General features: G+C 43.0%; 1 protein-coding gene across 1 annotated transcript in view; it reads left to right on the forward strand.

Moving 5' to 3' along the window:
• The window catches only part of LOC132815088 (zeta-sarcoglycan), a 461,412-nt gene that overhangs the window by 424,066 nt on the left and 9,589 nt on the right, over positions 1-27,757 (forward strand). The gene's annotated exons all lie outside the window — the stretch shown is intronic.

A 27,757-nucleotide genomic window follows, 5' to 3' on the forward strand; every position in this document is an offset into this window, starting at 1 on the left:
CCCATTTCAAGACACCCAGCACTTCCTTCTTTGTAATATGGACATTTTCAAGATGTCACCATCTATTTCTCCACATTCTATATCTTCCATGTCCTTCTCCACAGTAAACACTGATACAAAATACTCATTTAGTATGTCTCCTATCACCTGTGGCTCCACATAAAGGCTGCTTTGCTGATCTTTGAGGGGCCCTATTCTCTCCCTAGTTACCCTTTTGTCCTTAATGCATTTGTAAAATCCTTTTGGATTCTTCTTGATCCTATTTGTCAAAGCTATCTCATGTTCCTTTTTTTTTGCTCTCCTGATTTCCCTCTTCAGTATACTCCTACTGCCTTTATACTCTTCTAAGGATTCACAAGATCTCACCTGTCTATACCCGACATTTGCTTCCTCCTTTTTCTTAACCAAACTCTGATGGGAGCCCTAATGACTGAAGTCTTCTGGAGATTTACTATTATACTATTACTGTTGACAATTTGTCCCAATGACTGAATATATATATTTTTTGAAAATGTATCCTTGTCATTAAGGTTGAGCTATTTTGCTTATGAGCAACTTAAGGCCTTATGCATCTCCATTCATATCCTTCAACTTGTCCCATGTATCAATACCTCATCTATATGGATATGACTCCATGAAGACCTTGTAAAATACTCGATATATGCATCAAAAAGTCTCTAGGGCTGAAACAATCCCAACCAGACATTTGTTGAAACAAAATCTCAAAGTTAACCATGTAAAAAGCAACCTTGATTATCTAATAATCCTGCTTGAACCTATGATTTGCAATAAGTTTCAGGAAAGCTTGACTTCTGGTTAATGTAGCTAAACTCTCATCATCTATAAATGTGGATTGGAGAGTGAAATCCACTGCCTTGTTGAGATGTGGTCACCATAAATTTGAACAATATCTTTTTAGTTTGAATGCAGTAACCATGCCCAGCAGTTTGTTCCTTGATTTGGGAATGACTCTTGTTATTATTGCTGCAACTTGCTCTCAAATTGCTTCATTAAGGCTTGTGGAAATTTCCAGGGTACGTTGGGACATGTGGGTCTCACGTCTTTCTTCAGTCAAATCCCATATTCAGTGTTCTCCTTCCCCAGAACTCAGAATTCTTTTTCAAAGGAGCTCTTCAACTTCTGCTATTTTAATGTCTTTCACCCTTTGAATCAGACTGAGGTCAAGACATGTCTCCCGACTCAAGAGTGAGTTTTATTGATTTGTGAAGTACATATAGATTTTCTACTCTTGTGGCTTCCCCAATATTAGTCTTGCTTGCAGAGTATCCTTAACCTGAAATGCTACACATTAGCACATAACAACTAGGAGCAGGCATAGACAATTCAGCCCCATGAAGCTAGTCCACCATTTAATACAATCGTGCTTAATCTCATCTCTACCTCAACCTCCCTTTGATTCCAATTTCCATAACACTTGAAACTATTGTTAATTCAAAATCTGCCTATTTCCTCAAACTTATTTAGTGTCTCAGCATCCACTGCACTGTGGGACAGACAATTCTGTAGATTTCCACAGACTCTTTTAAGGGAGGTAATTCCTTCTCACCTCTGTTTAAGTCTGCGAAACTTTACTCTGAAACTATAACCTCAATTGCGCTAAAAGGAGAAACATCTGTGGTATGTCTACTTTGTCATTACAACAAACAATGAATCCATTACCTCTGGTGCCACTTCCTTTTAAGATCATTGGATCTAGGCCATTCAACCCTGGAACTTGTTTATCTTTAATTCTAATACTTTGCTCCATACTCTTCAATTGTGATGACACCTGTTTTTAAGTTCCACCTGTTCTACAACATCTGCATTACCTGTTGTTATTACTGGGACGGTTTCACTGTTCTCTGCCATGAAACCTGAGGCAAAATATTATAGAGTCAGAGATGTACAGCATGGAAACAGACCCATCTATTCATTCCAACCCATCCATGCTGACCAGATATTCCAACCCAATCTAGTCCCACCTGCCAGCACCCGGCCCATATCTCTCCAAACCCTTCCTATTCATATATCCATCCAATGCCTTTTAAATGTTGCAATTGTACCAGCCTCCACCACTTCCTCTGGCAACTCATTCCATACATGTACCACCCTCTGTGTGAAAAAGTTGTCCCTAAGGTCTCTTTTATATCTTTCCCCTCCCACCCTAAACCTATGTCCTCTAGTTCTGGACTCCCTGACTCCAGGGAAAAGACTTTGCCTATTTATCCTAATCATGCCCCTCATAATTTTGTAAACTTCTTCTATAAGGTCACTTCTCAGCCACCGACGCTCCACTGAAAACAGCCCCAGCCTGTTCAACCTCTCCCTGTAGCTCAAATCCTCCAACCCTGGCAACGTCCTTGTAAATATTTTCTGAACCCTTTCAAGTTTCACAACATCTTTCTGATCGGAAGGAGACCAGAATTGCATGCAATATTCCAACAGTGGCCTAACCAATGACCTGTACAGCCGCAACATGACCTCTCAAGTCCTATACTCAATACTCTGACCAATACAGGAAAGCATGCCAAACACTGCCATCACTCTCCTATCTACCTGCGACTCCAGTTTCAAGGAGCTATGAACTTGCACTCCAAGGTCTCATTGTTCAGCAACACTCCCTAGAATCTTACCATTAAGTGCTCTTCCAGCACCACTGATCCAGAATCTTACCATTAAGTGCATACGTCATGCTAAGATTTGCTTTCCCAAAATGCAGCACCTCTCATTTATCTGAGTTAAACTCCATCTGCCACTTCTCAGCCCATTGGCCCATCTGGTCAAGATCCTATTGTAATCTTTGGTAACCCTCTTCGCTGTCCACGACACCTCCAATTTTGGTGTTGTCTGCAACCTTACAACTGTACCTCTTATGTTCGCATCCAAATCATTTATATAAATGACAAAAAGCAGAGGACCCAACACTGATCATTGTTGCACTCCACTAATCACAGGCTCCAGACTGAAAAACAACCCTCCACCACCGCCCTCTGTCTTCTACCTTTGAGCCACTCCTAAACCAAATGGCTATTTCTCCCTGTATTCCATGAGATCTAAACTTGCTAATCAGTCTCCCCTGGGAAACCTTGTTGAACGCCTTACTGAAGTCCATATAGATCACGTCAACCACTCTGCCCTCATCAATCCTCTTTGTTACTTCTGAAAAAACTCAATCAAGAGACATGATTTCCCATGCAGCAATCACAACTAATGGATATACCTCAGTTTTTGCTTGAATGTTAGCTTAAGTTTCCTTCCTGAACTACAGATGCTTTCTCCCTCCTGACAGCTCCCTTCCTCTGCATATGTTTTAGTTTGGTGTAATAGAATATACTCTATTATGCCAAACATCTGTCCAACAATTACCCTACTTTTTAGTCTTCCTGCCCAATCCATTAGGGTCAAATCTGTCCTCATGCCTGTGTAGAACACCAGAACTCTATTTCAGAGTCAGATTTTTCATCCTCAAACCAAATTTGAAATTCTAGCATGATCACTCTTCCCTGCAGGATCCTTAACTGAGATCATTAATTAATCTTATCTTGTATCACAATTCTAAACACTGTCTCCTGGACCATGTAGTTGCACTAATGTGGGTGTAGATGGTACTTTCTCTGCCATAACTCATTGTTTCATAACATACTTACAGGTGTCGAACTTAAAGTTTGTGAGAAGGCAATTGACATAAATGCCAGTTTGCCAAAATGTAAGGTTTAGGTTGATTCTTTCTTGAAAAACAAATTAAGTTTTTCTTTTGTAGTCGACTGTTCAGCCTCATTAACCCTCCCCCCCACCCCCCTTTTGTGTAACTAATTTGATTTCTCACTTTTCTGAAACTTTGACGATTTCCTGCAAGTGACCTACCATGCAACAGATAAAACATTCATTCTTAACAGTCAGTATCTATATGTGAGGTTTCTTCACTGCATGGCAATGGGGCAGGGGCTGGTATCAGGCATATTATGGGGGTGCGGAGATAGTTAGTGCAAGTGGTGGAGCATGGGTGTTGGACCTACACCAGAAGGGGTTAGGTTTGGATACAAGAGGAGAGGGGTTTAGATCAGATACTGGGGAAGGGGGAGATTGAGTCAGGAGCAAGGAAAGGGACAGGGCCTCTGTTGCCAGGGCAGAAGCATGGGAGATGGTCAGTTCTGATGGCTAGGCAGGGCTTTTAGCTCCAGAGTTGTGTCCAATGATACAGTAAGGAGAGGAGCAAGTCCATAGCAGGAACAGGTAATGGGTTCAGAGTTGGGGATTGGGTCTGTTGATTTTGGGAGGGTGGTAGATGGAGGAAAAAATCTACACCAGATAGATTTGGTCTAGTGGTGGGGAAAGGAGACTCTCCTCTCCCAGGTACAGGTGGGGTATTGGCTCCAATTGCAGGGGAGGGGATGGTGTCAGGTCCTGGGGGATGTGGATGTTGGGTTAGGTTACTAATTGGCAATAGACCATAGACAATAGGTGCAGGAGTAGACTATTCATCCCTTCGAGCCTGCACCGCCATTCAATGTGATCATGGCTGATCATTCCTAATTAGTATTCTCTTCCTGCCTTATCTCCATAACCCTTGATTCCACTATCTTTGAGAGCTCTATCCAACTCTTTCTTAAATGAATCCAGAGACTGGCCCTCCACTGCCCTCTGGGGCAGGGCATTCCACACAGCCACCACTCTCTGGGTGAAGAAGTTTCTCCTCATCTGTGTCCTAAATGGTCTACCCCGTATTTTTAAGTTGTGTCCTCTGGTTTGGCACTCACCCATCAGCGGAAACATGTATCCTGCCTCTTGAGTGTCCAGTCCTTTCATAATCTTATATGTCGCAACCAGATCCCCTCTCAGTCTTCTAAACTCAAGGGTATACAAGCCCAGTCGCTTCAGTCTTTCAGTGTAAGGTAATCCCGCCATTCCAGGAATTGACCTCGTGAACCTATGCTGCACTCCCTCAATAGCCAGAATGTCTTTCCTCAAATTTGGAGACCAGAACTGCACACGGTACTCCAGGTGTGGTCTCACCAGGGACCTGTACAGCTGCAGAAGCACCTCTTTGCTTCTATATTCAATTCCTCTTGTTATGGACAGGAGGAATTGCACAGGAAATGGACTAATTAATAGTTTAATATTTCCAGAATAATTATTTACTTAACTGTCCCAGCACTGGTCCTATCTATGTTGGAAAAAGAACTACCTGTCCAACCGAAAATCCAGGCCAAGGCACCTGGAAAATAAAAGAAATCTAGTCCTCCTGAAGGACATTAAATTGAAGTTATTGCAACAACGTTCAGCACCATTGAGTGAGGTCAATCGGACTTTGGAATATATCCAAAGATCAATACTGAGCCAAAATAGTGAGCTAATCCTGCCATTTCATAAATGATTCATGCAACCATCCTTGAAATAATGTATTAGAAGCTAGACTTCTTAAAAATTTGTTTACTGGATGCAGGCATTGCTTTCTAGGCCAACTACACTTCTGAGGATCTGGAGTCACAAGTAGGCCAGACAAGGCAAAGCTAAGAGTTTCCTTCCCTAAAAGACATTAGTGAACCAGATGGGGCTTTTTTCCTGACAATCAACCATACATTTCATGGTCATCATTAGGCTTCTAATAGTTGAAAATGTGTTGCTGGTTAAAGCACAGCAGGTCAGGCAGCATCCAAGGAATAGGAAATTCGACGTTTCGGGCATAAGCCCTTCATCAGGCTTCTAATACTAGGGTTTAAATTGAATCTAAATTCCACCATCTTCCAAGTCCACAGGTCATTATCTAAGTTGCTGGATTAAAAGTTTAGTGATAATACCAGTAGGCCATTGTATCCCCAGGGGATAATATGAAGTATAGTTGTCCTCTGTGGAAAGATGATATCACTCCTCCTTTGCCTCTCCTGAACTAAAATAATTTCTCTGACTTTTAAATAAATATTTTTGGATGTTTCTGGGTTTAGGGGAATTGATATGCAGTATCTTCCCAGGCAATTTCTTCGGAGTTTGCTACAATGGGGACACAGCAGGGTCTTGATGCACTGCTCCTCTCTATGTTGGAAAAAGAACTAACTGTCCAACTGAAAATACAGGCCAAGGCACCTGGAAAATAAAAGAAATTTAGTCCTCCTGAAGGACATTAAACTGAAGTTATTGCAACAACGTTCAGCACCATTGAGTGAGGTAAATCAGACTTTGGAATATATCCAAAGATCAATACTGAGCCAAAATAGTGAGCTAATCCTGCCATTTCATAAATGATTCATGCAACCATCCTTGAAATAATGTATATAATTCTAGTTACCACAGTAATCAGAGGATATTGTTATTATAAGGACAAGATAGCTCCCAGAACACGAAAGCGGATAGAATGGTTACTTAATGTGGGTGCAATCTCACTGATTTTGGTGGGGGGGGGGGGAGTGAAGAGATAATCTGGTGGATGTTTATAGGATTCTAAAGGGATGAAACCATATGACAACCTATTTCACATTGTCCAGAACCTGCCATTCTAACAAGTGTGTATCAAACCAGTGGACATTAAGAGACTGCATTTAGAGAGAGCTATATACAAAATACCCTGAACATAGAACATTGCAAGACAGTACAGGCTCTTTGAGCCTTGACGTTGTGCTGACCTCTGAAATCAATCTGAAGCCCATCTAAGTGAGTTCACTAATGTTGTCGGCAGGTCATTCCACCCCCACCCCTACTACTGAGAAACTACTTCTGACATCTGTCTATATCTATCATCCCTCAATTTATAACTTTGTCTCCTCATTCTAGCCATCACTATCCAAGGAAAAAGGCTCTCACACTTCACCCTTTCTAACCCTCTGATTATCTTATGTCTCAATTCAGTCACCTCTCAGTCTTCTTTTCTTTAATGAAAACAGCCTCAAGTCCCTCAGCCTTCCCTCATAACACCTTCCCTCCATACCAGGCAACATCCTAGTAAATCTCCTCTGAACCCTTTCCATAGTTTCCACGTTCTTTCTATAATGCAGTGACCAGAACTGTACACAATACTCCAAGTGCAGCTGCACCACAGTTTTATACAGCTGCAACATTACCTCATGGCTCCGAAACTCAGTCCTGCTACAAAGAAAAGTTAACACAGCGCATGCTGCCTTAACAACCCTATTAACCTGGGTGGCAACTTTCAGGGATCTATGTACATGGACACTGAGATCTCTCTAGTCATCTACACTACAAAGAATCATATTGTTAGCCCAGTACTCATTTTTTTTTATTCCTGTTGCTCCTTCCGAAGTGAATCACCTTAAACTTTTCCACATTAAACTCCATTTGCCACATTTCCGCCCATTCTGCAGCTTATCTATGACCCTCTATAAACTGTAACATCCTTCAGCACTATCCACAACTCCACTAAACTTAGCGTCATCAGCAAGTTTACTAACCCATTCTTCTCTTCTACGCCCACATCTAGGTAGTTTATAAAAATGACAAACAGCAGTGGCCCCAAAACAGATCCTTGTGGTACACTGTTGGTAACTGAACTCCAGGATGAACATTTCCCATCAACCACCACCCTCTGTCTATTTTCAGCTAGCCAATTTCTGATCCAAACTGCTAAATCACCCTCAATCCCATGTCTCTGTATTTTGTATACTAGCTTACCATGAGGAACCTTTATCAAATGCCTTACTGAAATCCATATACACTGCATCAACTGCTTTACCCTCACCCACCAGTTTTGTCACATATCTCAAAGGACTCAATCAAGTTTGTGAGGCATGACCTACCCTTCACAAAACTGTGTTGAATATCCCTAATCAACTTATTCCTCTCTGGATGATTATAAATTCTCTTAACCTATTTCCAACACTTTACCCACAACCAAAGTAAGGCTCACTGGTCTATAATTACTAGGGTTGTCTCTACTCCACTGAAACAGGGGGACAACATTTGCTAACCTCTTGTCATCTGGCACTATTCTTAAAGACAATGACAACATAAAGATCAAAGCCAAAGGCTGTGCAAACTCCTCCCTGGTGGCCCAGAGAATCCTGGGATCAATCCCATCTGGCCCAAGGTACTTATCTGTTTTCATACTTTCCATAATTGCTAACACCTCCTTGTGAATCTCAATCCTGTCTGGTCCAGCAGCCTGTATCCTTTTCCAGTGTGAATACTGAAGAAATACATTCATTTAGCACTGCTTCTACCTCCTCAGACTCCACACACAATTCCCCACGACTGTGTCTTTGTTTTTTGCTTGGCCCGAATCTATCTTAAGTCATTCTTTTATTCCTGATATACTTGTAAAAATCTTTAGGGTTTTCCTTGATCCTATCCACTGGTGACTTCTCATGTCCCCTCCTGGCTGTTAGCTCTCTCTTTAGGTCCTTCCTGGCTAACTTTTAACTCTCAAGTGCCCTAACTGAGCCTTCACATCTCATTCTTACATAGTGGCCTTCTTCCTCTTGACACTAGATTCAACTTTTCTAGTAAACTACAGTACCCTCACTTGACTACCTCTTCCCTGTCTGACCGGTACATAGTTAACAAGCAGACGCAGTAGCTGTGCCTTGAATAAGCTTCACATTGGGGCGGCATGGTGGCACAGTGGTTAGCACTGCTGTCTCACAGCACCTGAGACCCGGGTTCAATTCCCGCCTCAGGCAAGTGTCTGTGTGGAGTTTGCACATTCTCCCCGTGTCTGCGTGGGTTTCCTCCGGGTGCTCCGGTTTCCTCCCACAGTCCAAAGATGTGCGGGTCAGTTGAATTGGCCATGCTAAATTGCCCGTAGTGTTAGGTAAGGGTATGGGTGGGTTGCGCTTCGGCGGGTTGGTGTGGACTTGTTGGGCCGAAGGGCCTGTTTCCACACTGTAAGTAATCTAATATAATTTCAATTGTGCCGTCCCCTCCAGTTTCCTTCCCCATCTTATGTATCCTAAATGTTGCCTAATCACATCATTATTGCCTTTGCCCCCACCTGTAATAATTGCCCTTTGGTATATACCTAACCCTTTCCATCGCTAAAGTAAACCTAACCAATTGTGGTCACTATCACCAAAGTGCTCACCTACCTCCAAGTCTAACACCTGGCATGGTTCATTACCCAGTACAAAATCCAATGTGGCCTCACCCCTTGTTGGCCTGTCTATATACTGTGTCAGGAAACCCTCCTTCACACATTGGATAAAAACTGACCCATCTCAAGTACTTGAACTATAGTATTACCAGTTAATATTTGGAAAGTTGAAGTCCTCCATAACAACTAGGAGACAGTGAGGACTGCAGATGCTGGAGATCAGAGCTGAAAATGTGTTGCTGGAAAAGCGCAGCAGGTCAGGCAGCATCCAAGGAGCAGGAGAGTCGACAGGTCAGGCAGCATCCAAGGAGCATGAGCCCTTCTTCAGGAATGAGGAAAGTGTGTCCAGCAGGTTAAGATAAAAGATAGGGAGGAGGGACTTAGGGAAGGGGAGTTGGAAATGCGATAGGTGGAAGGAGGTCAAGGTGAGGGTGATAGGCCGGAGTGGGGCTGGGGGCAGAGAGGTCAGTAAGAAGATTGCAGGTTAGGAAGGCGGTGCTGAGTTCGATGGATTTGACTGAGACAAGGTGGGGGGAGGGGAAGTGAGGAAACTGGAGAAATCTGGGTTCATCCCTTGTGGTTGGAGGTTTCCTAGGAGGAAGATGAGGCGCTCTTTCTCCAGCCGTCGTGTTGCTATGGTCTGGCGATGGAGGAGTCCAAGGACCTGCATGTCCTTGGTGGAGTGGGAGGGGGAGTTGAAGTGTTGAGCCACGGGGTGGTTGGGTTGGTTTGGTCCTGGTGTCCCAGAGGTGTTCTCTGAAACGTTCCACAAGTAGGCGGCCTGTCTCCCCAATATAAAGGAGGCCACATTGGGTGCAGCGGATGCAGTAAATGATGTGTGTGGAGGTGCAGGTGAATTTGTGGTGGATATGGAAGGATCCCTTGGGGCCTTCGAGGGAAGTAAGGGGGGAGGTGTGGGCGCAAGTTTTGCATTTCTTGTGGTTGCAGGGGAAGGTGCCAGGAGTGGAGGTTGGGTTGGTGGGGGGTGTGGACCTGACGAGGGAGTCATGGAGGGAATGGTCTTTTCGGAACACTGATAGGGGAGGGGAGGGAAATATATCTCTGGTGGTGGGGTCCGTTTGGAGGTGGCGGAAATGACGACGGATGATACAATATACATGGAGGTTGGTGGGGTGGTAGGTGAGGACCAGTGGGGTTCTGTCATGGTGGTGATTGGAGGGGCTGGGCTCAAGGGCGGATGAGCGGGAAGTGGAGGAGATGTGGTGGAGTACATCGTTGATCACATCTGGGGGGAAATTGCAGTCTTTGAAGAAGGAGGCCATCTGGATTGTATGGTATTGGAACTGGTCCTTCTGGGAGCAGATGCGGTGGAGATGAAGGAATTGGGAATATGGGATGGTGTTTTTACAGGAGGCAGGGTGGGAGGAGGTGTAGTCAAGGTAGCTGTGGGAGTCGTTCTGGCCTATCGCCCTCACCTTGACCTCCTTCCACCTGTCGCATTTCCAATGCCCTCCCCCAATTCCATCCTCCCTACCTTTTATCTTCGCCTGCTGGACACACTTTCCTCATTCCTGAAGTAGGGCTCATGCCCGAAACGTCGACTCTCCTGCTCCTTGGATGCTGCCTGATCTGCTGCGCTTTTCCAGCAACACATTTTCAGCTCCATAACAACTACTCTGTTACTCTTGCTCCTACCTAGAATCATCTTTGCTATCCTTTCCTCTACATCTCTGGAACTATTTGGAGGTCTATGGAAAACTCCCATCAGGGTGACCTCCCCTTTCTTGTTTCTTACCTCAGACGAGTCCTCAAATGTCCTTTCTGCCACCGTAATACTGTCCTTGATTAACAATGCCACACCTCCCTTTCTTCTACCATCTTCTCTGTTCTTGCTAAAACCTCTAATTCCTGGAACCTGCAAAACCATTCCTGTCCCTGCTCTGTCCATGTCCCCAAAATGGCTACAACACCAAAGTCCCAGGTACTAACCCATGCTGCAAGTTCACTCGCCTTATTCTGATGCTTTTGGCGTTGAAGTAGAAACGCTTCAAACCACTTTCCTCCTTGCCGGTGCACTCGTGTGACCTTGAAACTATATATCTGACCTCACTACTCTCAACTTCCTGGACACTGGAACTACAATTTATGTTTCCATCCCCCTGTTGCATTAGTATTAACCCCCTCAAAGAGTATTAACAATGTTGACTCTCCTGCTCCTCGGATGCTGCTGAACTGCTGTGCTTTTCCAGCACCATTCTAATCTAGACTCTGGTTTCCAGCATCTGCAGTTCTTGTTTTTACCTATGGAATCCCCAATGACTATTGCTCTGCTCCTCTTCCACCTTCTCTCCTGAAAAGCAGGGACAGACTCTCTCTGCCGGAGACCTGTAACCCATGGCTTACCCCTGGTATGTCGTTCCCCTTCCTCCCGCAGCCCCCCCCCCCCCCACCCCCCAAACAGTATCGAGGGGAACTGTTATCAAGAGAACAGCCACAAGAGATCCCGGTACTGCCTGCCGGTTCCCTTTCCGTCTGCTGACTGTAACCCATCTGCCTTTTTCTTGCACCTGCAGTGTGACTATCTCCTGTAACTCCTCTCAATAATCCTCTCTGCCTCCTGAATGATTTGAAGTTTCTCCTGCTCCAGCTCCAGTTCCCTTAGGCGGTTTGAGGAGTTGGAGCTAGGTGCACTTCCCGCAGATAGTCAGCAGAGACACTAGTGGTGACCCTTGCCTCGCACATTCTGCAGGAGCCTGATGAAGGTAACAACAGGAATTAATTTGCATTTTTGGAATAGTTTCCCAGCTGCGCCAGTCATTTTGAGAGAGTGGTCAGTTTGAGAGGTTGGCTCGCCTGTTAGCTGAGAGAAAGTGAGGACTGCAGATGCTAGAGACCAGAGTCACAAAGTATGGTGCTGGAAAAGTACAGTTGGTCAGGCAGCATTCGAGGAGCAGGAGAGTCAACGTTCTGAGCATAAGTTCTTCATCATTCCTGATGAAGAGTTGTTAGCTGACTCTGGGGATTATACAAGACAAGGCAGGAATGCAGAAGGTCATGGAATCGATCTGGAATGGAAGGGAGAACATCAAGTGCAGTCAGAGTACTTGCTCTAGGAAAGGAAAAATTTGTGGAAGGTCAGAGCAGGAAGAGGGGAGAAGATTGTGGATGGTTGAAGAGATTGGTGGAGAAGTGATCACATTGAGTAAATGAAGGTGGGAGAGGTGCCCAGGATTACTTGGTGGTAGACATTGGGTGGGCATAAATATTCTGGGTTAGGTAGATGTGGTACAATCATGACAGAGCAGAGAAGGGTAGCTTGTTAGGCCAAGAAAAGCACTGTTCGTCCTCACCCATAGTCAGCACCAAGAAAAAAGTCACACAGCTGTTCGCTAGAGCGTTCCCTGATTCCTTTCAACTGCTGGAGTGTCTAATACTCAGGAAATGTAAGACCATGCAGCTGTACTTCTATCCTGCCAGATAGATATAACTGCAGGCAGTGGGGTTAGACTCCTGGTGTCAACCTGACCAGTTAGCTGTGTTCACTGCCTTCAAAGGTAGTCTCCAATAGATCACTGCGGAAAGATGGGACTGCTTCTCCTCTGCCTCCCCTCAATGAAAACTTTGGAGCAGCTTTGGAAAAGCCTTCTTCCTGTGTTTTTATGTCCTTCCCAAGATACTCTGTTTTGTAATGCACCTCCCCTTTTAAGAGCAGCACGCTCACTTTCAATAGCACAAACTACTTTGAACTCAAGCTAACCAGCCATAATTGTGGTCACCCCAGTCTGACATGCAGCTGCAAGCTAGGTACTGACTGCATGCTACAATAATTCAAATAACCAAGCAGCATAGATTTGAGCTCTGTCTGCACCAGAAGCAACAGGCATGAGGTGGGTGACAGGGTGGATCAATGGTTAGCACTACTGCCTCACAGCACCAGAGACCCAGGTTTAATTCCACCCTCAGATGATTGTGTGGAGTTTGCACATTTTTCCCACGACTGCGTGGGTTTCTTTCAGGTGCTCCAGTGTCTTCCCACAGTCCAAAGATGTACAGGTTAAGTGGATTGGCCATGTTAAATTTTCAGTAGTATCCAGGGCTAAGTCAATTAGCAATGGGAAATGTGGGGTTACATGGATAGGGTGGGGATCTGGGTAGGATGCTCTTTGGAGGGTTGATGTGGATCTGATGGGCCAAATGCCATCTTTCCACACTGCAAGGATTCTGAGTAGATCGGGAACTGTGATTCCCTCATGCCATTTTGGCCTCCTTGTTCAGGCATCAAATTTCAGATTTTGTAAGGATAAGAAAATGTTTCCCACACTGACTTTGAAAACCCACGTTTCATCCTAATCTGCTTCCAGTATCCTTCATCTTTATTACAATCTACTGGGCACACAGTGGTTAATGCTGTTTTATTTTCCACCCTATTTCACATGATTTTACTAATTAAATAGTATCTCATGTTTATCTCTGATATATAAAATTATCTATGTGAGTCTTCAATAATTCTGAGGGTAAAGTTGAAAGATTACCAAGGGATTCATACAGCTTTTCAGAAACAAACCTGAATAATGAAGGTTGTAGTAAAAGTCTGCAAAAATTCTTCTGCTTAGGTTCATATTTAATTGTTTGTGAACTAATCACTAACCTTTTTAAAAGCTGCTGTTATAGTCTAATTTGGCAGACTTGCCAGCATTGTTTCAGATCATAAACAGGGATGAGTGAAGTTACTCAGTTCAACATAGCTCGTTTATTCAAAGAAATATGGAGTTCTCATTACAGAATCCAAACATTTCTTCAGTGATTTAAGGTTTCTGAACAAACTACTCTATCTAGAAATCCATTCCAACGGTTTCTCAATTTTAGAATGAAAAGGGAGTTGATGTTCTTGTTTATGAATCTTCCCTCCTTCCAGTTTGAATCTGTGACCTTTCTCAAGATTTTACTGAAATTATTGCTTCAATTTTATTCTGCTTTTACTGTACCACTCATGAATAGACTGACACTTGATCAAAGCAAGTTTCAGTTGACAAAGTACAATCCAGTTCAATAAGCCAGTCTATAACTCTATTTATATGTCCTCCCAAACTGAGATGATTCATTTGAGCGCAGTGTTTTCCTCAAATGGGATCTCAAACCAAAGGTAAGTATCTCTGATCTGCTGAATTCCTAATTCTGAAAGTATTGCTCGTCATTGCTTTGTTGGCTGTCCAGTAGGAATTGATCATCAATTGTACTTGAGATCACCCATCTCCACAATCCAGTTTCAATCCAGTATTGCACCATTAGTATTCTTCCTTCTCCTGAAGGATCAGAGAAATGAAAGGAAGCTGTAGTTTTGTCACTTATATTCATAGCTGAGTTATGAATCATATATGACACATGGGAGATCATTGTGGTCATTTCGGAGGTCAGACATCTCTGTTCTGCAGGACTTCCTCAGGGTGGTGTCTGAGGCCCAACATCTCCAGCTGCTACTTTAATGACCTTCACTTTCATCAGAAGTGGGGATTTTCACAGAGGATAGCAATGTTTGGCATCATTTGTGACTGCTTAGATTCGACTGCCTTCGATTTCTAAATACAGCAAGATGGGGACAATTTCCAGGCACAACCTGTAAAGTGACACCTACCATTTGTGTAACACTAATGTCAGGAAATAACCATCTCCAACAAAGACTCTCACCACTGTCTGTTGACAATTCTGGATAAGTACAGGTCCAACAGCCCTCAGGGGACAGGATAAATACAGAAACAAAAAATAGGAACAAAAATAGACCATTCAGCCCCTTGCACCTGCTCCACCATTCAATATGATTATTGCTGATATTCTTACTTCATACTGGGTTCCTGCTGTTCCTCCATACCCTTTGATCTCTTTTAGCCCTGAGAACCTTATCTATCTCCTCTTTGAAAATATTCAATCTTGTGGCTTTGTATGCTTGCTGTGGCAGAGAATTCCACAGACTCTCCACTCACTGGGTGAATACATTTATCCTCCTCTCCATTCTAAATGGCTGATCCTGGGCCATGGCATTGTGGATCCTGGTTCTGGACTTTCTGGACGTTTCCTTCCTGTATTTACCCTGACTAGTCCTGTTAGAATGTTTTAGGTTTCTGTGAGATTCCTAAACTCACCATCCGTAAAGCAACCTTCCACCACCACCCTCTGCCTCCAACCTTCAAGCCAAATTTGTATCCTGTTGGATAGCTCCCCCTGGATCTCGGAATCTCACCTTACTAACCAGTCTATTATGTGGAGCCTTGTTGAATGTTTTGCTGAAGTCCGTATAGACAACATCCACCACTCTGCCTTTATCAATTTTCTTTGTCACCTATTCAAATTATGTTTATGTTCCTGGTGTCTACATGAAGCAAATTACATATTTAAATTAACATTGTTAAATATGCCAATAAGTTTCCTGCAGCTAAATTATGATCCTTTTACAAGACTGATGTTCATGAGCATGTTTACAAGTAAGCTAATAAAACTTGGCAGGTGACAGTCAGAAAGTCTACACAAGCAATCTATAAAGCGGGGGGGGGGGGGGGAAGGTGGAAAGAGTACAGGAGCCATCACAGCATTGTTCCTGAAGCACAGAGATCTGGTGCACAGGATGACTGTGTTACTGTAACAACAGCGTGATTTCACAGTGCCACCTGCTGCATTGAGTCCTGATTATACAAACAGGAGGCTGGGAGAACACAGCAAGCCAGGCAGTATCAGGAGGTGGAGAAGTCGACATTTCAAATAACCTCCCTTCCCAGCTTCACCCCCTCCTTCCACTGCTCCCTGTCACCAACCGGATTCATTCCTCCCATTGACCAACTAGAATGGACCCTCTACCTGTCTTCACCTATCCCCACTTCACTACCCTCCCCCATCTCCCCTTTATTCTACAGCTACCCCCACAGCCACCCCAGCCCTGAAGAAGGGTTACACAGAAAATGTCGACTTCTCCACCTTCTGATGTTACCTGACTTGCTGTGTTCTTCCAGCCTCCTGCTTATCTACCTTAGGATTCCAGCATCTGCAGCATTTTTGGCTCTAAAAAGCCTTGATAGCAAGTCATTGACTACACATTGTGTCAGTGAAGATCACCACATGCTAAAGTTTCATGCCTGTGGCTCCTTCCAACAGCTCTGGTGACATTTAGAAATTCCAGCCAATCTCTTTGCAAGTTTGCAATTCGACAGGTCACTTAGCCACTGTTGGAGAGTCTGACAAATTGGAAGGAAGAACATTGAAATTTCTGGCATCGCTAGATTCCGACGGGTGCAAAGCATCAATTTGCATGCTCTCGGTCAGGGACCAGTTCCAATTCTCTTCAGAAAGGGTTTCCGTTCACTTTAAGTGGGAGATGGCATGGGGCAGGGTGATACCAGCCACACGGACACACAAGATGGCCACTGGGTCATAAGTTGGCCACTTGACACACAAGATGGCCACCGGACTACAATATGGACAGAGACAGCAGAGCAAACATAGACAATGCCTGGCACCACCAGGATGCCAGCGCAATGCACTCACAAGCAAGTTGGATAGTTTAAGGCTGGTGAGGGAGAGAATGCACAAGCATAGTGTACATTGCCTGCTGAAGTGTCTGGATCCATCCAGCACCTTTGATAGAAATGCTAACAACTTCTCACAGACTCAATACAAAGTGCTCATAGCCCGGGCTGCAGTAATCATTCTTGTCAGGAAGAGTGATTAGTGCCTGTTACTACAGCAATAGACTTCCACACAGACATTGAAACTGACAATGTCTACACTGAAACTGATAATGACCGCACTAAAATTAACAGAGGCTGCACGGGAACTGAATATGACAACATCAAAACTACCAACGATTCTGCAATGTTTAAAATAAACAAACTATATGTTACAGAGACGATAATCTCATCACTGACCTATTGTATTACAAAATGTATAAATGTATCTTGACATGTGCTCCAGGTTGAGTGAGTGACCACTGTGCCGTTGGTGTCTTTCTCTCTCCCTGGCGCTCCGATATTCCCTTGTGCAGTAAACACTGTCATTGAACCCTACCTGTGACTCAGAGGCTGGTGATTTTCCCCACAATACACTCCATATTCAACATCTTTCTGACCACACGCAGCAAGTCTCACACATCTCTGTACCTAGTTTCTTAATAGTTGGCATAATCCTTTCTGATTGTGCCCGCATCATCAACTCACAGGCTGAGCGCTGGGAGTAAGGAGCAACATATTGACAGTCATGCAACAGGGTGTTGATGAACTCAACCAATCCTCAAACAGAGGATCTGTTATCTTTTGAACTCGGAGATTTTGTCAAGATTTGTAATTGTTCCTTGTACACTTCATACTATTGTAAGACATAAGCAAGTTACCTTGCAGCTCCCTGAGATGGAATAATAACTGGAACAGGCAAATGATGGGGGTAAGGGACAAAAAAACTTCAGAAACAAATTAGGGTTGCTGGTATTTCAAGCTTTCAGAACAGCACATTAATAGGAAAAAACTGGAGAAGCATCTTTCCCTAACCCCTTTAGCAGCAACACCCGCCCCCCGCCCCCCCCCCGCTGCCATCTAATCCATTTCTTACATTCACTATACCAGTGAAGACCAACAGTGAAACTTTTAAGAGGAGTTGTGTTACAGCTCTAAGATTATAAGCAATGACCTACAGCAAACAGATTGCAGTTCACCACTCCCTTCTCAAGGGCAACCAGGCATGGGTAATTAATGTTGGCCAACTAGAGATGCTTATATCCTTTCAATTAATTTTGTTTTAAAATAAAAACCTATGCCAAAATGAACCATTTTGCTTCACTACTTCAGAATATCCTTTGTCTTGATATGGCAAATGATTGAGTTGCGCCAATCAACAAATCAGTCTTCTACAACCCCCTCGTACTGATCTTGAGTGTTTTATTTGCCTGTTTTAGTGTCTGAGGCATGTCACTATAGTTACAGATTGGGGTATAGAATTCTGCTGAACCTTTTGTTGTGGTCACTCGATAGTTTTCATACATCGACCTTGAGGAGCTGTAATAGCTGCTGATCCAGCTGCAGGCTGCAAGAACTCTGCAGCAGCTGGGGTAAATTTTGACTGGTTTGCTGCATACCATCAGTAAGGGCACTGCTTTGAGAGGCTGGCAGCGAAGCACATCTGCAGTTGGCCTGCCAGTAGGTGTGTCTCCCAGGGAGAAAATGAGGACTGCAAATGCTGGAGACCAGAGTCAAAAATGGGTGTGCTGGAAATGCGCAATCTGTCAACATGTGTTGCTGGAAAAGCACAGCTAGTCAGACAGCATCCGAGGAGAAGGAGAGCTGACATTTTGACATAAGCTTTTCATAATTCCTGATGAGGAGCTTATGCTTAAAACATCAACTCTCCTGCTCCTCTGATGCTGTCTGACTAGCTGTGCTTTTCCAGCAATGCATTTTTTGACTGGCTCCCATGGAGCCATTTCCACTTTCAGGAGACTGAGCCTTCAAATCACTTTCATGAGAACAGAGTGCAGGTATGCTGAGCGCTCTGAAAACCCTGAACCATGTTTTCCTTCACTTGTTGTAGAATGGAAGAACTATCGGATCACAGAGGCAAGATAAAAGCATTTGGAACTGGGAGAACTGTAACCAGTGAGCTCACTGTCATGAGGCTTCCCGCAGTTTAATCTTGCAGTTTGATACAACACAATAAGTTTAGTGATTAACAGCATAAACTGGACTGTTTGAGAAAAATCAATAGACCAATTGGAACGGAGTTACCCGCTGATTTATTTTGAAAGAGTCATATTGAATTAAAAATGGTGGCCAGAATCTTACAGGCTGTGAGCAGCATGGGCTAAGGTATGTATTTGACAGAGTCAGATGAGGTCAATCTCAATGTCAGGAGCATCTTGCCACATTTTTTATGCTATCGATGAGTCATATCGAGTTTCTTACAAGGCTTTGGCAAGTTATCAACAAAGGGGAGTTATTGTTTGTTAAACAACCAGCTTATTAATCTTCTGGAGTTGAAGTGGCAACAGAATGGGCCCTGGATGGGGAGTAGCACTTGGAGGCAGTGTGGTCACATGTTCTGAAGCCGGTGGGCAGAGACTCATGTTGGAAAAGGACTAGAACTTCTAGAACTGAAGTACTTTATAGTCACTTTTTAAAAAACAAAGTCCAGGATGATGATGAACTCTATTCTTCTGCTTACCTTTTTTTAAAACTCTGTAACAATACTTAGTCTCTGTACCTAAGATGTGCCGAGAGGCGAGATTACACTCATGCGAGTGCACATGACAATAAAGGATATTCTATTCTATTCAGCCTTCTACCATACCAAGCTCACCAATCAAGTGAGACGGTGAGAAACCCAGCATGGAAATCAGAGCAGTCAATTAAGCTCACAATTTACTGTATTTTAGACACCAGGTGCCAACATTTCAGGACACACTCCGTGGACACTGACCACACATGCCACACAGACATGTGTCAGCCTCTGAGAAACTTTATGGCATATCTCTGGTCTTTTTACAGGGCACTTCCACACTTCAATGCTGCATCAGCAACTATCATCACAAAGAAAGGATATTGCCCACTCAGGGATACGTACCCAAATCATCGGCTGGATCGGGTTCCATGTCCAGGGTTCTCACTCGCTGTCATAATACAAACTCACTCTTTGCCTACGTGGATGACACACCCTTCACATTAGTATTCAGAGGACAGTCTGACTGATGAAGAACCAACTCTCCTGCTGATCTGAGAAACTCCCCTACTCATTTACCTGGAACCCCTGGACTGATTGGACATGACTTGCAAGACTGACCATATTCCTTTCCAGGGCTGTAAGGATGCAGATAGCCCAGAACCTTATTACACAAAATTTTGTCATGTACTTAAATGATTTGGATGTGAGCATAAGAGGTACAGTTAGTAAGTTTGCAGATGACACCAAAATTGGAGGTGTAGTGAACAGTGAAGAAGGCTACCTCAGATTACAACAGGCTCTGGACCAGATGGACCAATGGGCTGAGAAGTGGCAGATGGAATTTAATTCAGATAAATGTGAGGTGCTGCATTTTGGGAAAGCAAATCTTAGCAGGACGTATATACTTAATGGTAAGGTCCGAGGGACAGTTGCTGAACAAAGAGACCTTGGAGTGCAGTTCCATAGTTCCTTGAAAGTACATTCGCAGATAGATAGGGTAGTGAAGAAGGCATTTGGTATGCTTTCCTTTATTGGTCAAAGCATTGAGTACAGGAGTTGGAAGGTCATGTTGCAGCAGTACAGGATGTTGATTAGGCCACGTTTGGAATATAATGTGCAATTCTGGTCTCCTTCTTATCAGAAGAATATTGTGAAACTTGAAAGGGGTCAGGAAAGATTTACAAGGACGTTGCCAGGTTTGGAGGATTTGAGCTATAGGGAGAGGTTGAATAGGCTGGGGTTGGTTTTCCTGGAGCGTTGGAGGCTGAGGGGTGACCTCATAGCGGTTTATAAAATCATGAGGGGCACGAATAGGATCAATAGACAGTCTTTTCCCTGGGGTGGGGGAGTCCAGAACTTGAGGGCAAAAGTTTAGGGTGAGATGGGAAAGGTATAAAAGGGGCAACTTGTTCGCACAGAGAGTGATGCATGTATGGAATGAGCTGCCAGAGGAAGTGGTGGAGGCTGGTATATATACAGCATTTAAAAGGCATTGGATGGATATATGAATGGGAAGGGTTTGGAGGGATATGGGCCGGGTGCTGGCAAATGGGATTAGATTCAGTTGGGATAACTGGGCAGCATGGACGAGTTGGACCAAAGAGTCTGTTTCCGTGCTATACATCTCTATGACTCTCTGATTCTAAGTGACCAATTTACTTGAATTTTAAAAATCTTCAAATAATGTCATTTTGAAGAAAAGGAACAATTTGTTATTTCAGTAAGTAGAATGATCAAAAGTACCATCTGAGTAAACCAATACTGTAAGACATTGTTATCATTTAGAATTGATTTTGTGAGAACATTATTAATTCTGGCTCGAAGGAAACTAATTGAACACAATTATATTTCAAACTGTCTCTCCATGCTGCACCATAGAAAGGAACCAAGTTTCACTGATAACTGTGTAATGATGTTTCACTGCAAAGGAAGGAGAAACAACATGAACTCTGTAGTGTTCTACGGAACTACAAATATCACCAGAGAGTGAAGGTAGATCTCAGTAGATAGGAAGGGAGAACTTAATAGAATGAAAAGTCTTGCAACTTGCAATTTGTATTAGTGTGTGGCTTCATGGTTAATACCTTCGTAGAAATGTACATGGCACGGGGATCCAGAATACTATAATCTTACATTTCTATAATGGCATTAAGAATGCAATTGACACAATGATATAAATTGTTTCTGGAGATAAATTTCATTTGATTAAACTTCCTCTTTCTATTCAAATTATATTGAGATTCCTTTCCCCTCCTTTGGCTCAGTGAAATGCTGTAGAGATCACGTTATTTGCCTTTCCTATGCTGTAAATTACTTTGTTCCACATTTATCACTAGTTCAGTGACACATTTAGAGATTAAGTTTAAAACGTAATTGTGTTCAGTTAGGTTTTCCTCTAATTAGAATTATCAGTGTCCTAATAAAATCCAATATAAAAAATGGTTACATCTTGCAGTAGTGGTTTTCCCTAGATGGTAGCTTTTCACATCCAGTTGATGCTATTGTAGTATTTGAAAGAAGAAGGTTATTTCATTCCCCATATTTTGTCAAACTGTTAACAAAATGGAGAAAGTGACTGGTATTTTTAAAGAAGCACACCGTATCTGAAAAAAAGTTCATGAAATATTTACTCAGATGATATAAACTGAATGGTTAAAGTAATCAGGAAATATTTGACATGCTGGAACTCTTTTTCTGCCTGGAAAAGAAAATTTAAGGAGTGAAAAATGCTTTTAACACTGAAAAGTAGATAGGTATAAAGAGGTTCACAGTTGTGGGACAGGAGAAAACGAAGTGCTTTAAATAACTGATCCAACAGTAAATTCAGAACAAAAATGTTCAATTGGGCTGGTCAAAATGGGAGTAGGATTAATACAATTCTTCTATCTCCAGGGAGCAATTTAGGCAAACAGCACAAGATACATTTAAAGGCACGTTCACTAACAAAGAGAAACAAATAAAAGGATATGTTGACAGGGTTAGATGTGAAAGGGTACAAAGAGAGATTTGTGTGGAGAATAAACAGTGGTGTGAACTTCATTTGGCCAAAAAGCCCAATTCTGTGCTGTAAATCCAGTGCAATATTGGTGATATATTTAAATAACATAATGGTTTTACATCAGATTGATCACCCAAATGACCCAGAAGTTGTACCTTTAGGCATGATTACAGAACATGTGGAAAATATTAATACGACTGCTGAAAGCCAGCATGGGTCAATGAAATGTAAATCATATTTAACAAATCCACTGGAGTTGATTAACGATGTAACTAGTAGGATAGATAAGAGAACTAGAGGATGTGGTGCGTTTGGATTTTCAGAAGGTATTTGACGAGATTTTTCATGAGTGGTTAGTGGCCAAAATTAAAACACAGGGTCGTAGTATTAATACATTGAATGGATTGAGAATAGGTTGGCAGACAGGAAACAGTGGACAGAATAGTTTGGTTCTAAATGGCAGGCAGTGACTAGCGGGTAGAACAAGGATTAGTTCTTGGGGCCCCACCTAGTCATGATGTGTATAAATGACTTGGATGAGGGAACAAAATGCAACATTTCCAAGTCTGCTGGTGACACAACATTTAGGCAGCATTGTGGATTATGAGGAGGTTGCATGGAAGCTCTGGGGTAATTTAGATGAGTTGCATGAGTGAGCAAATATATGGCAAATGCATTACAAAGTGGTAAACGTGAACATATACACTTTGGAGAGAAAAAATGAAGGAAGAGTATAAATCAAACGATGGTATATTGTTAAGTTCAGACGCACAGAGTGTTGTTCTACACCAGCCAATGAAAGAGGACAAGCAGATGGAGCAAGCAATTAGGAAGGCAGATGGTATTTTGACCTTCATTGCAAAAAGGATTGCAATGTTCATAAGTAGGGATGTCTGACTGCAGTTATGCAGGACCTTAGTGAGATTACATCTGGAGTATCATGTGCAATTTTGGTCTCCTGACCAAAGAAAAGACATACTTGCCATAAAAGGAGTGCAGTAGAGGCTGAGACAGGGATCAATAAGGGTGGCACAGGAAAAGCAGGTCAGATAGCATCCAAGGAGCAGGAGGGTCGACACTTCAGGCAGGACCCTTCATCACAGAGATGGCAGGACTATCCAATGAGGAGAGATTGATTTGAATGGGTGTTAAAAATATAAGAGGGGATTTGATTGAAACAAATAAAATGTTAACACTGTTGGACAGATGGATGCAGGGAGCATGCTTCCATGGATTTGGATTAACCATTTAATACTGAGATGAAGAAATGTTTCTTCACTCAAATGATAGTGAATTTGTGGAACTCTGTACCACAGAAGGATGTCTAGGAAAAGTTACTGCACATGTTAAAAACAAAAAAGGAAGTGTTCCTCCTGTCCAGTGGTCTTTGAACCATGAGGCCTGTGCCAACACATGACACCTGTTTTTCAAACTTGGTCATTTTACTTGCTGACTTACTGCTCAGGTTTCCAGCCCCCTGCCACACTAGGTTAAACACACCTGAGGAAAAGGTGGATACATTTTTAGATCTTCAATGCATAAAGGGTTTTGGGATAAAGTGGGAATATGACATTGAGATAAAGGATCAACCATGTCATATTGGATGCACAGTAGGTTCAAAGAGCTATGTGTCTTGATTAGAGTGGTGCTGGAAAAACACAGCAGTTCAGGCAGCATCTGAGGAGCAGTAAAATTGATGTTTCGGGCAAAAGCCCTTCATCAGGAATACAGGCAGAGAGCCTGAAGGGTGAAGAGATAAGTGAGAGGAGGGTGGGGTTGGGGAGAAAGTAGCATAGAGTACGATAGGTGAGTGGGGGAGGGGATGAAGGTGATAGGTCGGGGAGGAGGGTGGAGTGGATAGTTGGAAAAGAAGATACTGGATTAGTGGTGCTGGAAGGGCACAGCGGTTCAGGCAGCATCCGAGGAGCTCCTTGGAAAAGAAGATAGGCAGATAGGACAAATCATGGGGACAGTGCTGAGCTGGAAGTTTGGAACTGGGGTGAGGTGGGGGAAGGGGAAATAAGGAAACTGTTGAAGTCCACTTTGATGCCCTGGGGTTGAAGTGTTCCGAGGGAGAAGATTGAGGCGTTCTTCCTCCAGGCGTCGGGTGGTGAGGGAGGGGTGGTGAAGGAGGCCCAGGACCTCAATGTCCTCGGCAGAGTGGGAGGGGGAGTTGAAATGTTGGGCCACAGGGCGGTGTCGTTGATTGGTGCAGGAGTCCCAGAGATGTTCCCTAAAGCGCTCTGCTAGGAGGTGTCCAGTCTCCCAATGTAGAGGAGACCGCATCGGGAGCAACGGATACAATAAATGATATTGGTGGATGTGCAGGTAAGACTTTGATGGATGTGGAAGGCTCCTTTAGGGCCTTGGATGGACGTGAGGGAGGAGGTGTGGGCGCAGGTTTTGCAATTCCTGCGGTGGCAGGGGAAGGTGCTAGGACGGGATGGTGGGTTGTGGGGGGGGGCGTGGACCTGACCAGGTAGTCATGGAGGGAACGGTCTTTGCGGAAGGCGGAAAGGGGTGGGGAGGGAAATATATCCCTGGTGGTGGGATCCGTTTGGAGGTGGCGGAAATGTCAGCGGATGGTTTGGTTTATGGGGCATTCTGTCCTTGTTACCATTGGAGGGGTGGGGTCTGAGTGCGGAGGTGCAGGATGTGGACAAGATGCATTGGAGGGCATCTTTAACCACGTGGGAAGGGAAATTGCGGTCTCTAAAGAAGGAGGCCATCTGGGGTGTTCTGGTCCTCCTGGGAGCAGATGTGGTGGAGGAATTGGGAATATGGGATGGCATTTTTGCAGGAGGAAGGGTGGGAAGAGGTGTAATCCAGGTAGCTGTGGGAGTCAGTGGGTTTGTAAAAAATGTCGGTGTCAAGTTGGTCGTCATTAATGGAGATGGAGAGGTCCAGGAAGGGAAGGGAGGTGTCAAAGATGGTCCAGGTAAATTTAAGGTCAGGGTGGAATGTGTTGGTGAAGGTGATGAATTGCTCAACCTCCTCACGGGAGCACAAGGTGGCTCCAATCAGTCATCAATGTAGTGGAGGAAGAGGTGGAGAGTGGTGCCGGTGTAATTATGGAAGATGGACTGTTCTGCATAGCTGGGGCCCATACGGTTGCCCATGGTTACCCCTTTGGAAAGGCATAGCTGGGGTCTCAAAGAGCTATGTGGCCTACTCCTGCTTCTTGTTTCTATGTTTCTATTCCATTCATTCTTTTTCAGAGACAATTACATGCACTTCAAATATTATTTGATGTGCCCCATGCTTTATAATGTCTTTCTATTAAAGTGGTAAAAGATCCAAGAATATCTATGGTCTAACCTTCTAGCATGTATCACAATATTGCGGCTCGTTATTCTTGGCATTTGACATGGTGAGTCAAGAAAGTCCTGATGAAAAGAATCTATTGAGCTTGTTCCATGGCTTCCTGCAGGTAGTGCAGCTGCTACTCTTGAAGGAAAAAGTTGTTAGTCTATCTGAATGAGGGGCACTGAATGCTTATACACTTTTTCCTAAAGATTCAAAATAAATTACCTGTAGATTCTTACAGGGTATTCCATCATTCCTTTAATCTGCTTTCCCAAAGCTCAGGAGCTGTTAACTGAGCTGTGATGAACTTTGTCTTAATTTTATTTATTTTTTTGCTGTGTATGACTACTGTCAATGATGTAGGTGCTGGTAGGCTGACTTATGAAACTTTTCATTGTCCTTTTGATGTAAAAGTACACTTCACAATAAATTTCTATTCTATTCTATATGCTGCATCATTAAATATTGGAACTAACCAGGACAACAGGCCAGTTGAACTGATGACATGTCATGTAAAATCTGTAGAAAGCCTGAGGCTGGATCTTAATATATTCCAGTTCTTTTTGGAATACATTTTTTTTTCAGAATTTGCTTTCTAAAATCAGTGCCTTTCTATAGAAACAATATAGAATATGAACATCCATCAATAAATGTTCAAATTCTCAAATTATGACTGGCAGTTTAAAACGTAACAGCATGCAAATATCAATCATGACCTTCATAACTCAAATTAATAATTTTAAATATCAGTTTTACATTGCTACTTCAAATTAATATCTAGAAATAATTGTGTAAATGGAATAATGGAAACACAATAATTTGACAAAAAAGTATGCAAGCCTCAATATGTAAACCAGTGAAAGGCCAATTTTTATCAAGGTTGTTTTAAAACAATTTTAAAGGACACTTTACACAAAAGGAGCCAAAATGTAAATATGAAACCTTTTGATTATTTATAGAATAAAATTTTCAAGCCACATTAACTTAATTGAGGGGTAGTTGAAGCAACAATTTGATAGCTGAATGAGTACAAGCTATTAGTACTCAATATTTCTCCACACAAACCTTACATGCTAAGCAAGCAACATAATTGGAAGGAAGTCCGATTTTGAGATGCCACTATTTTTTTCTTTTTGCAAAATAAGAGCATCAGTGGTTAGGCTAACATTTATTGTCCAATGCTAATTGTCCAAAGAACAATTAAGAGTCAACCATATTGCTGTGAATCTGGAGTCACATGTACATTAGAACAGGCAAGGACAACAGGCTCCTTCCTGAAAGGGCATCAGTGAGCCAGATGGGGGTTTCTGACAATTGACAATGGATTCATGGTCATCATTAGACTCTTAATTCCAGATTCTTTTTTTTTTAAAATTGGATCTGCCATGGTGGGATTTGAGCCTGGGTCATCAGAACATTAAGTAAAAAATTAGGTCTGCAGATGCTGGAGATCACAGCTGCAAATGTGTTGCTGGTCAAAGCACAGCAGGCCAGGCAGCATCTCGGGAATAGAGAATTCGACGTTTCGAGCGTAAGCCCTTCATCAGGAATCCTGATGAAGGGCTTATGCTCGAAACGTCGAATTCTCTATTCCTGAGATGCTGCCTGGCCTGCTGTGCTTTGACCAGCAACACATTTGCAGCTCATCAGAACATTACCCTGGATAGTGTGATGAACAGTCCAATGATAATATAATTAGGCAGTCATCTTGGGATTAGCATAAATTCTAGAACTGGATGGTTCTTAAGGCTAGATATTGACTTGGCCATGATTCTGAACCATTTTATTTCTCCTTGGCCAATTGATTTGGATATCTCACTTACCCCGAAATAATTTTGATTCTCTTTTGTTTTTGCTGTCATCACAAAACCGTTTTGTCCCAAATTGGAAATGAGAAGTACTTCAAATGCTCTTTCAAGACAAAAGCAGCATCAAAGGAGAGAAAAACATAGTTAAATGTTTCAAATTGAATGTAACTCTTTGGCTTGGTGATCTCCAGAGTTCTTGAAGTGGATGACGTTGAAATGGAGTGGGGTTACACATGGAGAAGGCCTTGGATCTGATTCCAAGCAAACAGTCGTTTATTTTGTTTCAGTTTCTTGGAACATCATGATATACCCAGAATGCAAATTTCAAAAATAAGTTTATTGAGACACTATATTTTGTATGAAATGTACTGAAATCTTGCACAAAATAAGTCCTGCTGATGTTTTGATTTACTGTTTGATTAAAATGCCCACAGCATCCTGAACTCGGGCAACACCATT

This window comes from Hemiscyllium ocellatum, chromosome 1 (genome assembly GCF_020745735.1).
Source record: "Hemiscyllium ocellatum isolate sHemOce1 chromosome 1, sHemOce1.pat.X.cur, whole genome shotgun sequence".
In the NCBI taxonomy this organism is placed as follows: Eukaryota; Metazoa; Chordata; class Chondrichthyes; order Orectolobiformes; family Hemiscylliidae; genus Hemiscyllium; species Hemiscyllium ocellatum.